Source organism: Hyla sarda, chromosome 4 (assembly GCF_029499605.1).
Source record: "Hyla sarda isolate aHylSar1 chromosome 4, aHylSar1.hap1, whole genome shotgun sequence".
Lineage (NCBI taxonomy): Eukaryota > Metazoa > Chordata > Amphibia > Anura > Hylidae > Hyla > Hyla sarda.
Genome location: NC_079192.1, coordinates 328,963,905 through 328,981,929, shown reverse-complemented (window position 1 = coordinate 328,981,929; position 18,025 = coordinate 328,963,905).

Sequence of the window (18,025 nt, the reverse complement as noted above, 5' to 3'; positions counted from 1 at the left end):
GTGCTCTAGCTTTCTAATATACAGGGCGTCCAACTTTTTGGTATCTAGCTGCTGCTCCTGTCGCACCTCAAATGGCAGCTGCTTTGGCCCATATCTCTCTATCCACTGAACCCTCAGTTTCTCCAGAATGGCGGCCACCTCAGCGTCTCTTTTATCCCTTTCAGACTGGGCCAGAGCAACTGGGGGAAGGGACTTCCCTGGCAGGGGAAGAAGATGTTCCCTCATGTACTGGATCAAATTAGTATGGTCGCCAAATAGCCACTTGGGTAGTGGTGGTGACTGGGGACGTGCTGGGGGCTGCTGGACCTTGGGGCGATGGCTCTGAACTGTGGGTAGAAGAAGGGGTAGAGATCGCGGCCTTGGCCAGGGTACTCACTCCTGAATCCTCTGTGTCGATCTCCGCCCAGGATCCTCTGGTCCGGTGATGGGGTGACAGCCTCCCCGGCGACAGTTCTCGTGATGACTTCGGTGTACCTTCCGCCGGGGGTTGCGGCCCACTCTCCATCGTCCTCTGGCAACGGCACTTTCAGGTGGATGTCTTCGGCCTGATGGAGAGCTTGTGCAGGCAAGTTGCTAACTTCTGGAACACTTGTGCCGCGGCTGCAGCAATCTGTCGGTCCTTCGGTGCCATCTTGGGACTCCACGCACACTTGGACAGCTGCCCCTCCCCCATCTTCTTACTCTCAGCCAGCACTTCCACGGTACTGAAGAGGTCAGGTTCCGCATAGTTTCTTATACTGGTCTCCAACAAAATGGATGCCGACCGGAATTTTGTCATCAGCGGGGCCTGGGACCTGAAGTGACTCAGCGGTGCATCCTCTTCTTTCACCCCCGTCCCCTGGCAACATGGGGCGGACCTTTCAAATTCCACTTTGGACTAGGAACAGCGACTTGACTTCCACGCCCAGGGGTGGGATGTCAGCTTTGGTGGGAGAATTTGTGCGCTTCTGCACCAATAGATTAACACTTTCAGGTACAACGGCAGACATTTTGGCAGGAAACATTGCTTCATCTTGCACATAATGGGGGAGGACTTGTGGCTTTGTGGCATATGGCACACACCCGACTCCTGTTCCTGACGCCAAAAGAAATTGTGGTGTCATCGGGGTGTGATGTGAGCTGTAAGGGGCAGAACCCCTTCGTGTTCGTGGCGCCAGGGTATGGTTTGCCTACGTAACCACCCGAAGGTAACACCACTAGTCCTAGGTTAGGCAGGGGCAAATAATAGTCCAAGGCCAGGTTAAGGTAAACGGTAGCTTTTACTTAAGTTAGACAGGTGTTACAGTCTACACAGCTCGGCCAGGATTCTAGAAAGGTGACCGGTTACACGGGGGATCTCGCAGCTTGCTGGGACTTGCAGTGACTTGAGACTATAGGCGCAGGCCACGCTGACTACAATTGACTTGACTTGACTGAAGATGATGAAGATGACTTCACTTACTGACTTGTGGCTGCAATTTAGGTTGAAGCCTCCAGATGTGCTGGACACTGGCTCTGAGACGTCTGGACTGGACTTGACCTCAGCAGAAAGTGTGGTGTAAGAGAGAGATTGTATTACCTCCTTCTCTTATAAAGGGGGGCTGAGCAAGGAGCCCATAGACCAACTGCGGGTCACCTGGCCACATGTGACAAACATTATCATGTGACTAACAATCATGTGACCTTATCAAAGATCCTTTACACTTAATATACAACCTATACACATTATGGAGGAACATTGCAGGAGAGCCCTGAGGACATACAGGGACTCAACCTGACAGGACTGTAGGAGCATATCCCGTACTGGGACATAACATTAGACACAACTGGCTTAGAACCAAAGAGAGGTCCCACTGGTTGCAAATCTAATCACTGTAGGGCACAGTCTACTAATTGCCCTAATAAATTCCTTTACCTCCATTACTTGGAAAAGTCTTCTTTTAAGGAAGGCAGATACCTGAACCAATAACGGGCTCTTTTTCTGGGACGGCTGTAGTGTGGGTGGGAGGTCGTTCCCAGAGTCCAGTCCGGGCTTTACTGGACCTCTTGAGGCCTTTAAAGTCTGCTGCTTCTAGACCTCAGGTGAGGAGAGTGTGAACCTGAGCAGTCGTTTGCCAGTTCTTCCACAGTGTGCTACAAGCTGGAGTACACAAAGGTGCCCTAGGAATCAGGACAGAGATAGACTGGCGTCTCTGCACCAGGACTAACCACCACTACATGGTCATGTATGGACTTTAGGGTTGAGTCACGTTTTTGTTTGTTCTCAGTTTAACAGCTGTTGTAAAGCCTTCTGAAGAACTGTTATGTTCCTGCTGGTTTGTTTTTAATAAAACCTTTTTTTTTTGCACCAACATCCTGCTTGTTTACCTATTATTTATGCAGCTAATTCCCACAGTATGTATGCAACATTTACAGCCATGAGCACGAGTGTGAAGCCCTGAGTACTAGTGTTGCTCGCGAATATTCGCAATTCGAATATTATTCGCGAATATCGCATATTCGCGAATTCGCAAATTTCGCGAATATAGCGCTATATATTCGTAATTACGAATATTCGTTTTTTTATTTTTTTTTTTCTTCTTCACAGTACACATCACAGTGATCACCCCTCTCTGCTTCCAGCTTGTGTGGTGTAAAGAAGGCTGTAATACTACTGTGTGAGACTGGCGTGCGAAAATTCGAATATGCGAAAATTCGAATATGCTAATTTTCGCATATGCGAATTTTCACGTGTGCTAATTTTGTATATGCGAATTTTCATATATGTTAATTTTCGCATACGCGAATCTTCACGTATGCGAAAATAAAACGAGAATATAACGAATATGCGAATATTCGCGAATATATGACGAATATTCGTCCATATATTCGCGAATATTCGCGAATTCGAATATGGCCTATGCCGCTCAACACTACTGAGTACAAGTTTTAAGCCAGTTAGGGCTGTATTTGTGCAAGGGGTGTGAGTATTTTACACCCCTGCACCTCTAGGCAGGGCATATAGGAGTTTGAGTATATAAAGCCCCCTTGTGTACGTGATGTCTGCGGAAGCCTCCCAATCCTCCCTTATTTTATTCATTTATTATTTACAGGAGTGCCCTCAGTCGCAGTTTATGGCACACCTCTGACCGCTTTGCTAAGGTTAATGTTTTCATACAGGGATGTACGAATCGCTTGCAGCCATGAGCACGATTGTGAAGCCCCGAGTACAATTACTAATGCACAAAAGCTCCCATGGAGAGGTCAGTACACAGCAGGTCCTCTCCTCACAGACTGCCATGTGCTCTCTCCTGAGCCATTCTCCTTCCCCTCTGTTCTGACAACAAAGAGGAGAGAGCAGTCTGGGAGGAGGGGGAGTTCCCTGCAGACAGTGCAGGGGGAAGGAAAAGAAAAGGGCCACTTTATAATATGTTTAATGTGACCAGGGCCCTTCATGCTAGTACTTCCCTGATGGCAGCACTGTCAGCGGGAGATGAGGTTCCAATGTGGGAGGCCCATAGAGGCATACCACATCAAGCCCCCCTGTCCAACAGGCCCTATAGCAGTTGCGTGGTCTTCCTCTATGGGTGCTATACCACTGTGTATGCAGTGTGTATAGTGTACAGTAGAGTGTATAGTGTATATGTTTTAAACGCTGTGTGTATAAAGTGTATGCAGTGTGTATAGTGTATATGCTATGAATGATGTGTTTGTGTAGTGTATGTAGTGTATGTGTATCGTGTATGTAGTGTGGTATAATATGTTGCATGTGTGTCATGTACACTGTGCAGCAGGACTCCTCCGCCACTATAGAGCCAATGTTCTGGTGGTCTTTCCCAGTCTTTGTGTACAGTCCAGGAACAATGTTGTGTCCTAGTAATTTCCTTGTTTATTGCTTCAGAAACTTGAACAAAGTCAGGTGGAGACATTTTTTGCCATTTTCATTTGCCATTGCTAATTTTATTTTATTAACTCTCGGACAAGCCCTGTAACATGCCCACGACATACCAATTTACACTTCACTTCCAGGCAACTCCGCGCTAGGTACTTTGCTCTTGGCTCGCCTTCATCCCTAGGTTTTTATTAAAAACTAAAATTATGGGGGAACACTTACTAGAATGTTTACCCAGGTACCTCTACCAAACTGTGAGCATATTTAGTGCTACTTCAGTCAACTTTAGGGGACTAACAGGCTCTGCGGAACCACCAGGCAGACCAAGCGGTCGCTTAGGGGCGGGCAGGTCCGCAGCCGGGGGTGGGGCGAAAAAATTTACCTCTTTTTTTTTTTTGGACATCCCTGCAGGCTGCTAAGTAGCGGATCGGGGCCCCCCGATAGCCCGGCCGTGGCCACTTTAAAACTGTGACCAGCGGCGGCTCCTTTGGGCCCACCCCGGACTCCTCCTGCTTTTTCTATATTTCATATTTCCTTACCTGGCCGCGCTCGGCAGGCTCAGGTGATGCATCGGGTCATGTGGGCTGTGACGAGTGACGTCTCCTGCGGCTCCTCTGCACAGCGTCAGGGGCGTCACTCATTTCCTGCAGGGCACAGTTTTCTTCATTACACCCCAGCGCTGCAGGAAATGACGAGTGACGTCCCTGACGCTGTGCAGAGGAGCCGCAGGAGACGTCACTCTCACAGCCCACAAGACCCGACGCATCACCTGAGCCTGCCGAGCGCGGCCAGGTAAGGAAATATGAAAAATAGAAAAAGGAGGAAGAGGGGGGAGCAATGAGCAGGGGAGGAGTATGAGTGGGGGGAGGATGATGAGGCAGAGGGGGGGTAATGATGAGCAGGGGGGAGGATGATGAGGCAGAGGGGGGGGTAATGATGAGAATGGGGGGAATGATGAGCAGGGGGGGTTAATGATGAGCAGGGGGGGTAATGATGAGCAGGGGGGGTAATAATGAGCAGGGGGGTAATGATGAGCAGGGGGGTAATGATGAGCAGGGGGGTAATGATGAGCAGGGAGGGGTAATAATGAGCAGAGGGGTAATAATGAGCAGGGGGGCAGGGGCATAGCTAGAAACCCCAGGGCCCCGGTGCAAAAAATTGCCCTGGGCCCCCCCCTACCACCTGACGACCCGCTTCCCCAATCCCGGACGACCCCTTACTCAGCCGCACAAAGATATCAGTGACTACAGCACTGATGGGACACAGTCACAACACACAACAATATAAGTGACTAACAGGCAGGGCCAGACAGACAAAACAGACATTTAAAAATAAGCAGCCCATTTGTCTGGAGGGGGTCCAACTGCTGGGACCCCCATCAATCAACTTGGTTCCAGTTGCTCTACAGTTGTTCTAAAGCTATAACTCCCATCATGTCTGGAGAACCTCAGGCATTATAGGAGTTGTAGTTTTGCAACAGATGGAGAGCCACAGATTAGGGTACAGCATCACCGTCATCACTGCGGAACTTGACTCCAGCTTTGATGGGACAGTCAGGAGAATACACAATGATATGAATGACCTGAGTGATGTCTTCTCTGTTGTCTTTTCTTTTCTTCCTCATCTGGTCCAGACGTCAGGACGTCTTCCAGCTCCATCTTCTCTACAGAGTTTCACGCCCGGACACCATCGGCTCCTCACTTTGTCAGTAGATTCTCATCCTCTGTATGAAGACAATAATCATTATTATTCTGCTAAATACTGTACCCCCTGAATATAATACTGCCACCCACTGTATCCCCTGAATATAAAACTATCATCCACTGTACTTCCTGCATATAATACTGCCACCTACTGTACCCCCTGAATATAATACTGCCACCTATTGTACCCCCTGAATATAATACTGCCACCTACTGTACCCCCTGAATATAATACTGCCACACACTGTATCCCCTGAATATAATACTGCCACACACTGTATCCCCTGAATATAATACTGCCAAATACTGTATCCCCTGAATATAAAACTATCATCCACTGTACCTCCTGCATATAATACTGCCACCTACTGTACCCCCTGAATATAATACTGCCACCTACTGTACCCCCTGAATATAATACTCCAACAGAAATATATAGAAAAAGACAGAGGAGACACAATGCGCATCTAAGCGTAGTAAAAAAAAAAATATAAATATATATATAGATAATCTGAGTGTAAAAGAAAATAATTAAATTAAATAAAAAATGGATGTCGGCTCCAAGGAAGGGGGGGAGCAGCCGTTTCCAGATTCGTGTTTTCAGTTGTTATGTTAGGTTTGCTCACCTTTCTGTGCTGTACCGTGGGCACAACACCAGTAGACGCTTGTTTCCCACTATTCTGGGGGACACAGATTGGAGGAGTGCAGCCGGCACTAGACCCGTTCTCACTGGCGGAGGACGGTCACTGGAATGGAAGAATATCGGTCCCGTGGTCCCGAGAAAAAAGAGAAGTGCTTCTGTGGGCGCTCACCTCCGTCACAGATGTAGTCCGTGACAGGTATGTGGAAGTTTCCGAGAACTTGGTAAAATAAAACCGCTTGGACACGGATGTATTTTGGAAAATAAAAAGAAGGTTTATTCCTTCAGCATGCAATACAGCAACGCGTTTCGAGGGGCAGGGACCCCCTCTTCATCAGGCTATCTGATTGGGCAGTGTGGATGTCCTTTATTTATACCTCATTTGCCCGCGAAAATCACATGTGTGTGTTACATAACATGAAAATAAAACAATAAAGAAAAATAAATAAATAAAAATAAAAATTTAAATAAATAAATAATCAAAATAAATAAATAAAATCCATAGAAAAGAAGACATTTACATTAAAAATGGAAGTGAGCATTCTGTAAAATAACCCACAGATGGTCAGTTTGACTAACCATTATATTATGCACCTTATCTTGTATTGCATATGTGATATGTAATAATTCTGCAGACGTCGGGCCATTTCAAATGCTCTCCCTTCGGAGATCTACAGTGGCTGGGTGAGAGGTCTGAGGCACCGACCGCCGGTCTGTCCACACATCCGTCCTCCTGGCCGCTTATTGGATGGGGGACCGGCGTCAAACCCATTTCCCCACACAGGGATGATTACATTTATTTAATGTGTATGTGTATGTACATACACACACATCCATACGCATGGTGGATGGATGTGTACTTATCAGCTGTTTGTTTTGTTTTAATTCAGTTTGTTTGTTGTGGTTGTTGTGTCAGTTGTTAACTATCTCATCTTTTTAAGATATTAATTCCACTGCTTCATTCAGGCCATGTGGTTGTAATGTCTGGAGGCTGTAAATCCAGAACATTTCTTTGCGTGACAGGATTTCAAACCTATTTTTCTTTCCCGGTGGAATGTGCTCAATTGGGGTTATGGATATGGCTGTCATGTTTCCCTCATGCATCAGGCTCAGATGTCTAGATAGGCTATGGTGCATGAATCTCTTCTTTATGTTGGAACGATGCTGATTCAATCTCAAATGTAATGGTTGTGTTGTTCTTCCAACATATTGTTTACCACATTGGCACTCTATGAGGTAGATGACATATTCCGTTTGGCATGTCATCAGATGTTTGATGGGGAAGGTTTCACCCGAATGGGTACTGGAAAAACATTTTTGGTTATGGCGTATGGTAAAGCAACATAGGCATCTAGGTTTTCTGCATTTGTATGTTCCCACGTTTCCAGTTTTGTCGTTTTTCTGGGAGGATTTGTTGTGGCATTTGAGATTGCTTGGGGCTATCATACCCTTTATGGTTGGTGCCCGCCTGAAAGTCAATCCCGGATTTTTTGGGAGAATTTTTCCTAGATGTGGATCACTTAGTAGTATTCCCCAATGTTTCTTCATGATGTTTCTGATTTTTGTTTGACCCGCTGAATATGTGGTGATGAAATTGCATCTGGATTTTTCCTCATTCTCCTTTTCTTTTTCTTTCTTTTGTAGGTGGAAGGCTCCCGGGTCCGTTGCCTCAAGACATTCCTCTTGGGTAAGTGCACAGATTTTTTCATATGCATTTTCAATTAATTCTTTCGGATATCCTTTTGCTATGAATCTGGACTTTAAGATTTTGGACTGTTCGGAAAAGGTGGCAATATCTGTACAATTTTTTCTTACTCTCTTGAATTGTCCAAAGGGGATGTTTTGTTTCCACTTCTTATAGTGGCCACTGGTAAAGGATATATAATTATTGGAATCAACTTTCTTGAAAAAGGTGGATGTGATGAATCTATCCCCTTTATGGGTGATGTGGAGGTCCAAAAACTCAATTGAAGTGGAGGAAAAAACGGGGGTGAATGTCAAACCCCAGTGGTTGGTATTAATATCCGTGACAAAAGATTTGATGTTCTCTGGGTGGCCACGCCATAATAAAAACAAATCATCTATATACCTTTTGTATGTAGTAACATGTTTTTTATACAGGGGATGTTTTTTTATCACCTGTTCTTCAAAGCAACCCATAAAGAGGTTCGCATATTATGGTGCCACTCTGGTCCCCATGGCCGTCCCCCTTATTTGATGGTATAGGGTGCCATTGTATGAGAAAAAATTGTATTCCAGAATGAATTTCAGACAATTGGTAAGGAAAATTACCTGTTCGTTTGGGATGTTTTTGTCTTTTTCCAGAAAGGAAATGGTGGATCGAATTCCCAGATCATGTTGGATATTCGTGTATAACGACGTTACATCCATGGTGAGTAAAACCATGTCATCTTCCCAGGGTGTATCATTTAAGATGGTGATCAGCTGATCTGAATTCTTCAGGTAACTTGGTAGATCTGCCACATATTCCTGCAATATCCTATCTAGATATTGGGACATGTTACATGTGGGACTATGTATCCCAGAAATGATGGGTCTGCCTGGGGGGTTTTGAGTGTCTTTGTGTACTTTTGGTAGATGGTAATAATATGGTGTCCCAGGGTTAGGATTAAAAATAAATTTCTTTTCATTCTTTGATATGATTTTATCCTCCAGAGCTTTGTTTAAAAGACTTAGAATGTCTTTCTGTAATTTTGGAAAAGGATCTGTGCTGATCGTTTTATAGTAGTTATTGTCTCCAAGAATCTGGTTGGCTTCTTTGTTGTAATCTGTGTAATTTTGGATTACTATGCTTCCTCCTTTGTCGGCCGCACGAATGACAATGTCTTCATTCTTTTTCAGATTTCTCAGGGCGTTTTGCTCACCTTTGCTCAATCTTCCTTCGCTTTGTTTTCTTGGGAAAGCTTCTGGTAGGCTTTTGAATTCATCTGCCACCATTTCATGGAATGTTTTTATAAAATTGCCCTGACTCTCAGTGGGATAAAATTCAGTTTTTATATGAATTTCTGGGTGCTTCCCCAGGAGAATTTGTTCATCTTTTTTCTCAGGACCTACGGTCCGTTCAGGATCCTTCTGGTTTTTTGGAAGGGAGAAATGCCGTTTTAAAGTTAGGTGGCGTGTGAATCGGTGGAGGTCTAAAAATAGATCAAATTTTTTGGGGTTATAGTGTGGACAAAAAGACAACCCCCTTTGTAAAAGGGATTTTTCATCTACTTCTAAAGTGTGGTTGGATAGATTGAAAATCTTGATTAGAGAATCTTCATCCTTTTTTCCCCCTCTATTCGGAGTATTTTTTATTTTCTGTCTTTTTTGATGCAGCTTTCTAGATTTGGCCGTTGTTCCTCCTCTGGTTCCTCTTCTAGTTTTCTTTTTGTCGGTTTTCTTACAAAGAAGTAATCTTTGATAGTCCTGTGTCGTGCAGGACTGGCCCCTAAAAAAGACTCTCCGTGTGTGGAAGAGACAGGGATGTCAAGATGGTTTTGACTGGGACCTTCTCCAGGGTTTAAATCGACCTCACTCTGGTCTATCGGTATTGTATTTTCTTTAGTTCCATCTTTTGCTGTTTTGTTGTTTAGGGGTTTTAGAAAAGGGACTGACGCTCCTCTTCCTGCTTCTGTATTATCAATCAGGGTGATCCCTGATGTGTTCTGTGGTGGAGCGTGGCATGGGACCAAGTGTTGGAGCGGGGCGCATATTTTCTCCGATTCCTGGTCCTTTTTATTACTCTCTAAAAGGGAATTTGAATTAGAGCTCTCATTATGCGTGGGGGTGGGACATATGGAGACATCTAATAGAGAAAAACCCGTGGCTTCAGTGGGAGATGGAGAAAGGAACAATACTGTGGGGGTGAAATTTTCAGCCTCTGCATTGATGTTCTCCTTTAATTTCTTCTTTATTTGTTCGACCGTACTTATCAGGTCCTTTAGGGGATCCTCCAGGATCAGAGGGGGGATTGGATTTGCAGGTGTTTTCTGTGTTTCATTGCCCCTCCTTGTGTTGTTATTTTTTTTGTTGTGGAGTGGGGTCGCTGGTTTCTTATTGTATGTGTTCTTAGAATTGTGCCAGTTTTTTTTTTTTTGGGTATATGTTCCTTTAAGATGTTTGAAAGGTTTTTTGTGGAATCTATGTATCCCTGGTGTACGGGCTGTGTATGGGTCCCTGTTTGTAGCTGCTCCAGGATCCGCATATTCACTTCGGGCAGGGTGGATTGTGGTGTTGGATGTGGAATGGTTCTTTTTATGCCAACATCTGTAAATCCCTTCATTTCTGTCGCCTCTATCTCGCACCAGTTTGCCTGCTTTTTTCGTGATAATTTCTTTTTGTATTTTGGCAATTCGACTAGATATATTGTGGTTAAGTGTGTGGAATTCTTTCCTATATGAATGGGACTCTAGTTTATGTATTATAGATTCTATCTTGTTAGTGATGTCCTGGTGCAGTTTATTGCGTTTGTTTTTTATATGGTCAATCAACATATTTGAACATGTATTTAACAAAGTATCCCATTCCTGTACATATGCAGTGTCCTCTTTGAAGGTGGGATCAAAAGTTAATCTTAACCCCCTCGGGGCCAAGTTCTCTGTGAGATATATGTTAAGAAAATCGATGTCCACACTATGGCGTAGTTCATCCAACATATGATTTTCTAAATCATTAAACAGTTTTGTCATTTCAGCAGATTCCTGCCTAATACAGTCATTGTTATCCCCAGAAGACATTCTGTTTTCTTGGGTTGTGTCAGTCAGTTCAGAAATAAGTTGGTCTCTGACCGTATGTCTTTTGGAGAAATATTCCATCTTTGGGGAACCAGGAAAAATTGCTAGTGCCGCAGTAGTCACAACTCTGGCCCTTGGCGGGCAACCCGAAAAACCCAGCGGTGATTCGGTCCACAGTCAACAGAAATATATAGAAAAAGACAGAGGAGACACAATGCGCATCTAAGCGTAGTAAAAAAAAATATATAAATATATATATAGATAATCTGAGTGTAAAAGAAAATAATTAAATTAAATAAAAAATGGATGTCGGCTCCAAGGAAGGGGGGGAGCAGCCGTTTCCAGATTCGTGTTTTCAGTTGTTATGTTAGGTTTGCTCACCTTTCTGTGTTGTACCGTGGGCACAACACCAGTAGACGCTTGTTTCCCACTATTCTGGGGGACACAGATTGGAGGAGTGCAGCAGGCACTAGACCCGTTCTCACCGGCGGAGGACGGTCACTGGAATGGAAGAATATCGGTCCCGTGGTCCCGAGAAAAAAGAGAAGTGCTTCTGTGGGCGCTCACCTCCGTCACAGATGTAGTCCGTCACAGGTATGTGGAAGTTTCCGAGAACTTGGTAAAATAAAACCGCTTGGACACGGATGTATTTTGGAAAATAAAAAGAAGGTTTATTCCTTCAGCATGCAGCATGCAATACAGCAACGCATTTCGAGGGGCAGGGACCCCCTCTTCATCAGGCTATCTGATTGGGCAGTGTGGATGTCCTTTATTTATACCTCATTTGCCCGCGAAAATCACATGTGTGTGTTACATAACATGAAAATAAAACAATAAAGAAAAAAAAAGAAAAAGAAAAAAAAAATTTAAATAAATAAATAATCTAAATAAATAAATAAAATCCATAGAAAAGAAGACATTTACATTAAAAATGGAAGTGAGCATTCTGTAAAATAACCCACAGATGGTCAGTTTGACTTACCATTATATTATCCACCTTATCTTGTATTGCATATGTGATATGTAATAATTCTGCAGGCGTCGGGCCATTTCAAATGCTCTCCCTTCGGAGATCTACAGTGGCTGGATGAGAGGTCTGAGGCACCGACCGCCGGTCTGTCCACACATCCGTCCTCCTGGCCGCTTATTGGATGGGGGACCGGCGTCAAACCCATTTCCCCACACAGGGATGATTACATTTATTTAATGTGTATGTGTATGTACATACACACACATCCATACGCATGGTGGATGGATGTGTACTTATCAGCTGTTTGTTTTGTTTTAATTCAGTTTGTTTGTTGTGGTTGTTGTGTCAGTTGTTAACTATCTCATCTTTTTAAGATATTAATTCCACCGCTTCATTCAGGCCATGTGGTTGTAATGTCTGGAGGCTGTAAATCCAGAACATTTCTTTGCGTGACAGGATTTCAAACCTATTTTTCTTTCCCGGTGGAATGTGCTCAATTGGGGTTATGGATATGGCTGTCATGTTTCCCTCATGCATCAGGCTCAGATGTCTAGATAGGCTATGGTGCATGAATCTCTTCTTTATGTTGGAACGATGCTGATTCAATCTCAAATGTAATGGTTGTGTTGTTCTTCCAACATATTGTTTACCACATTGGCACTCTATAAGGTAGATGACATATTCCGTTTGGCATGTCATCAGATGTTTGATGGGGAAGGTTTCACCCGAATGGGTACTGGAAAAACATTTTTGGTTATGGCGTATGGTAAAGCAACATAGGCATCTAGGTTTTCTGCATTTGTATGTTCCCACGTTTCCAGTTTTGTCGTTTTTCTGGGAGGATTTGTTGTGGCATTTGAGATTGCTTGGGACTATCATACCCTTTATGGTTGGTGCCCGCCTGAAAGTCAATCCCGGATTTTTTGGGAGAATTTTTCCTAGATGTGGATCACTTAGTAGTATTCCCCAATGTTTCTTCATGATGTTTCTGATTTTTGTTTGACCCGCTGAATATGTGGTGATGAAATTGCATCTGGATTTTTCCTCATTCTCCTTTTCTTTTTCTTTCTTTTGTAGGTGGAAGGCTCCCGGGTCCGTTGCCTCAAGACATTCCTCTTGGGTAAGTGCACAGATTTTTTCATATGCATTTTCAATTAATTCTTTCGGATATCCTTTTGCTATGAATCTGGACTTTAAGATTTTGGACTGTTCGGAAAAGGTGGCAAAATCTGTACAATTTTTTCTTACTCTCTTGAATTGTCCAAAGGGGATGTTTTGTTTCCACTTCTTATAGTGGCCACTGGTAAAGGATATATAATTATTGGAATCAACTTTCTTGAAAAAGGTGGATGTGATGAATCTATCCCCTTTATGGGTGATGTGGAGGTCCAAAAACTCAATTGAAGTGGAGGAAAAAACGGGGGTGAATGTCAAACCCCAGTGGTTGGTATTAATATCCGTGACAAAAGATTTGATGTTCTCTGGGTGGCCACGCCATAATAAAAACAAATCATCTATATACCTTTTGTATATAGTAACATGTTTTTTATACAGGGGATGTTTTTTTTATCACCTGTTCTTCAAAGCAACCCATAAAGAGGTTCGCATATGATGGTGCCACTCTGGTCCCCATGGCCGTCCCCCTTATTTGATGGTATAGGGTGCCATTGTTTGAGAAAAAATTGTATTCCAGAATGAATTTCAGACAATTGGTAAGTACATATCACATATGCAATACAAGATAAGGTGCATAATATAATGGTTAGTCAAACTGACCATCTGTGGGTTATTTTACAGAATGCTCACTTCCATTTTTAATGTAAATGTCTTCTTTTCTATGGATTTTATTTATTTATTTTGATTATTTATTTATTTAAAATTTTTTTTTTTCTTTATTGTTTTATTTTCATGTTATGTAACACACACATGTGATTTTCGCGGGCAAATGAGGTATAAATAAAGGACATCCACACTGCCCAATCAGATAGCCTGATGAAGAGGGGGTCCCTGCCCCTTGAAACGCGTTGCTGTATTGCATGCTGAAGGAATAAACCTTCTTTTTATTTTCCAAAATACATCCGTGTCCAAGCGGTTTTATTTTACCAAGTTCTCGGAAACTTCCACATACCTGTGACGGACTACATCTGTGACGGAGGTGAGCGCCCACAGAAGCACTTCTCTTTTTTCTCGGGACAACGGGACCGATATTCTTCCTGAATATAATACTGCCACACACTGTACCCCCTGAATATAATACTGCCACACACTGTACCCCTAAATATATGACTGCCATGTACTGTACCCCCTGAATATAATACTTCCACACACTGTATCCCCTGAATATAATACTGCCTCCTACTGTACCCCCTGAATATAATATTGCCACCTACTGTACCCCTGAATATAATACTTCCACACACTGTATCCCCTGAATATTGCCACATACAGTACATACACACATCATTCATACATACAGTACATACACACACATACATTACACACCCACCGCCTCCAGACCCCCCCCCCCACAGAATACATCTCCACACATCATACAAACATCTTGTTTACACACATCTATCATTCACACACACACACATAATTCATACATACAATACATACACACACATCATTCATACATCATACATACAGTACATACACACATCATTCATACATCATACATACAGTACATACACACACATCATTCATACATACAGTACATACACACATCATACATGCACACACATCAGCAAAATCTGCTGAAGCAAATATGCAGCAAAAATACGCACACGTGAATGCACCCTTACGGTAGGGTCACATGTAACAGATCAATAGTGTATGTTACTCTGCTGATCCGTCAATGACCTGACCCTATAATGTGCTTCCAGCTGTTTTCCCCCATGTCCTGCTTGCAGCAGCAATCTGCCGCTACACGATGTCTCAGAGTACACTGCAAGTGCCCACGGTGACTCGCAGGTCCCTGTGTGGCTGCTTGTTAGTGGCAGATTGCTGTTGTGAGGGAAACAACAAAAGGCCCTCTATAGAGTCATCGGCGGATCCGCAGACATGTAACCCTACCCTAATGTTAATCTGTACTGGATGATTTATGATAAGAGATGTTTCCACAATATATAATTTATTTACTCTAACTTAAAGGAGTACTCCAGGATGCAAACATTTTCATTCAGACTGCCGGCAGTAAAATAATAAATATATATATATATATATATATATATATATACGCACCAGGGGAGCAGCCTCTGCCGCAATCGTTTTCCTGATTTCCGGTGGTCGGTGAGTCACACTGCCACTCAGCCTATCGCCGGCCAAGGCAGGACTGCGCTGCGGCCGGTGATTGTCAGTATGCCTCAACAACTACCGGCAACCAGGAAAAGGATCGTGGCAGAGGTCACTCCCATGGAGGCACCAGGGGAGCAACAGCAGGTATGTATATTTATTATTTTACTGCCGGCAGTCTGAATGACAATTTTTGCATCCTGGAGTACTCCTTTAAGATATTTACTGTTAGCCAGTGTTTTCTAACCATGGAACCTCCAGCTGTTGCAAAACTACAACTCCCAGCATGCCCAGACAGCCAAAGGTTTAACAGACAGTCTCTAGAGGACCACACAGCTTGCAGTGCCTGGACTTGATATTGCATATATGCTTGGCTCTTACGGCCGGACTAGGAGTTTTAGCTCTGTGCTATATTAGGCTATAGAATAAAGTCACTTACTGAAGTGTCGGTAGATTGGTGGCTTTTCTCCAGAAGATAGTGACTTGTCCTTTAGGAATTCTCTGATCAAGGCTGAAGTAAAGGCTTGGTATTTCTCCACTCTGTACTCTGAACTGAAATGAGTTGCTTTTTCTTCACTCTGAACTCCTGCACTCCTCTCCACTCAGCTTCTCTCCACACCTGAACTCTGAACCCTTCTGAACTCCACCTCTGAACTCCACACCAGAACTGAACTACACAGGAAATGCCACCCCTTATGAGGGAAGGCTAAACTAAAGCCCATTGGCCAGGCAGCTGTGGATCATAGAGTTGTCTTTATCCCCTTTAGGATTAACAATAAAGTTACATACAAGCAATAACATAATACCTTACACAAAAGTTTAATCTAGCCCTCAGTCCTCCACTCTCACATACCCTGACTGAACATGAGGTTGCTAGGTAACATACTTAAAGCTACAGATACCTAATAACAGATTATTAAGTTATAACAGTGCAAATACACATTAGAAATTGTTGAGTCCCTGCAGTTGAGCCCCCAGGACACTGGAGGTCTCAATCTGACAGGGCCTACAATACCTTGACACAATGTACCTTTACTGGGACACCACAAACCCCACCACTAAACAGAAGTCGTCCTCGACGATAAAGGTACTGTCGGATTGAAGGCCATAAGAAGATAAGAAGTCCTGAGGCATTTTATGCACAAACATCCATTTCAGGCTTTGGAGAAATAAACACATAATAAGTCCTGAGTCATTTTACACACAAACGTCCATGTCAGGCTTTTAGAGGTAGAATACGAAACATTATTGGTGTAGGATACGTGGTTATCTGGGTCCCAGACAGAATATATACCTATTATATCTGATCAAAGTGCTTCGAACAGGATTTATTTTTTATTTTTTTTAGTTGATCTCTAACATAACCTTTAGACTATACCTATGGGTATAAACTATTTATATTTATAGTTATCACTAGGATATTATTGTCATTATATGCTTTGCTATGTCACCTGTATAATAAGTAGGTGTAAATGGATAGCATTTATCTAAGCATATTAACAGACTGGTTTAGAAGACTGATTATCCAGAGTATTGAAGGTTCTTAGTAATAAGATTTAGCTATTTTACGATTTATAACCTGTAGACATGTATATATATTTGTAAAGACCTTTCTATGTACTTTCTATAAGTGGACTATGCATATGATACACTATACACAACTGACATGTCTAACTAGACAGTTTTGTAGCTGAATATACAGACTTATATAACTTTACTGTACATTATATCACCTTATATTACGTAACATTAGATACATTTCTTATACTAATAGGTGCGGATTGGGCTGCCGGAGGCTCTCTACTCAATGCCTTGGCTACTGGGGACCTTGGGCGATCAAGCACTTCTCCCCAGAACACATTTTATTTTATGCTAGACACTTCTATGTATGCATGTAATACAAAGCTAGACATTTTTGTATAACCCTTTTTCTTAACTGTAGTGCTTAGGTTAGGGACAGGATACTTACTGGCCAGGTAGGTTCCTGTGCACAAAAAAGGGTTAAAAGGTTTTGAGCTGATAATGGTTTACCCATTAGATACACTTGTAGTGAATTATCAATTATGTATACTTGAGGTGTATACTGACTTATGTGTATGTAGTTTATCTACATATGTTTATGTACATGTTTTTAGACTAATCCCTATATCTTGCTGGGGGTTGTCCAAAATTAGAACGTGTGGATCTACGCCATCTTTATTTACACGTGAAGTTGGCGATGGGGGCAGTATAAGTAACTCCTGACTGTGTCTGGATAGACCCCTAGAGAAAACAACCAACCACCACGGAGGATTTTGTGCCTTGACTGGATAGCACAATAATTTTATACATATTACCCTTCTCGGGTACAACCATATATACATTTCTGTGAATTCTGGTAGAAAACAGACATGGTGCACATCTACAATCTTGCATAATGATCTGATTGCTTCTCAGCATAATATCAAAAACTAACAGGTTGTTAGTATACATTTTTGATCAAAAAGTGCAAGCCCACTCGCCACGTCAAGGAAATGTATACTAACAACCTGTTAGTTTTTGATATTATGCTGAGAAGCAATCAGATCATTATACAAGATTGTAGATGTGCACCATGTCTGTTTTCTACCCGAATTCACAATGGGGGACATGTATCAAAGATTTTACCCCTGTTTTGTGTGTATTTTTTAGCGCAAAATTTTGCGCAAGCCCTTTTTTTTGCGCATTTTTTTGCGCACGTTTTGGTAGAGCATGTCGTCCAGATGTGGCTGAATCAGGGTACCTTGGAGTGACATCTATAGTACACATGGATTTATTACCTGCGTTCTTTTCCTTTGCACCAAAAATTTGGAC